The following is a 712-nucleotide window of genomic DNA, read 5'->3' on the forward strand; positions in this document are numbered from 1 at the left end:
GAGCAATTTCAAAGGTAAAAAGTACACATCTATGACATATCATGCGACACACTTGTAGGGTAATTTCGACACACAAGTGGTCGAGAACCGAAGGCCTAAATGACATCTCTCATATAGCAGAGTCCTCCCTGAAGGCCCCGAAGGAACTCCCGTTTTCGATCGCGCTCGATGATGTCACGAAGGAGGCGGAGCTTCAGGGAGGAGGAGCGAGGGAGGTTTGTTGTGTTCTTCTCCTTATCTTTATTATTCATTCTCTTTAGTGTTGTTATCTCGCTCTTGAAAGGTCATATGTCCTTTTTTTAAGGTGTCGTAGACGTTGTATATCCGTGGTTGAAGGGAATGGCGTGTGTTGAGAAATGTTTGCATTGTGTTTGTTGTTGTGGAGATTTTTTTTGCCTTTGTTTACCATTTCCTTTTTTATTAATCTATTTTTTTTCCTTTTTTTTTGTTATTAGTTGGTAATTTTTATTGTAGTTGTAGATCCCATGTATCTGCTGTGTTACCTCACTGAAAGCGAAATAACTCAGTAATTTGTTAACTTATTGAGGTCAAACTAGAAGCAAAACTCCTTTTACTCTCCATAAAATTGAAAGTCGTTTTGTGTAAAATCTTTATTTGAAATTGAGTTGAAACTGAGACACAGTTTGATATGATTATTAGAATTAATGCAAGGAAACGTATGATACGAAGGGAAAAAGTATATATCGTAAAG

General features: G+C 37.1%; 1 protein-coding gene across 2 annotated transcripts in view; it reads left to right on the forward strand.

The window, feature by feature from the left end:
• The first annotated feature begins 158 nt into the window (after window positions 1-158).
• LOC119590746 (N-acetylglucosamine-6-sulfatase-like) overlaps window positions 159-712 on the forward strand; it is an 8,604-nt gene continuing 8,050 nt past the window's right edge. Inside the window, exon 1 of one of the 2 annotated variants that reach the window (XM_037939453.1) lies at window positions 159-215. The gene's annotated coding sequence lies outside the window, so the exon portion shown is untranslated. Of the gene's footprint in view, window positions 216-259; window positions 284-712 lie in introns of those variants that run through there. The other variant, XM_037939454.1, reaches the window with a different exon arrangement.

Source organism: Penaeus monodon, chromosome 27 (genome assembly GCF_015228065.2).
Source record: "Penaeus monodon isolate SGIC_2016 chromosome 27, NSTDA_Pmon_1, whole genome shotgun sequence".
NCBI classification, from domain to species: domain Eukaryota; kingdom Metazoa; phylum Arthropoda; class Malacostraca; order Decapoda; family Penaeidae; genus Penaeus; species Penaeus monodon.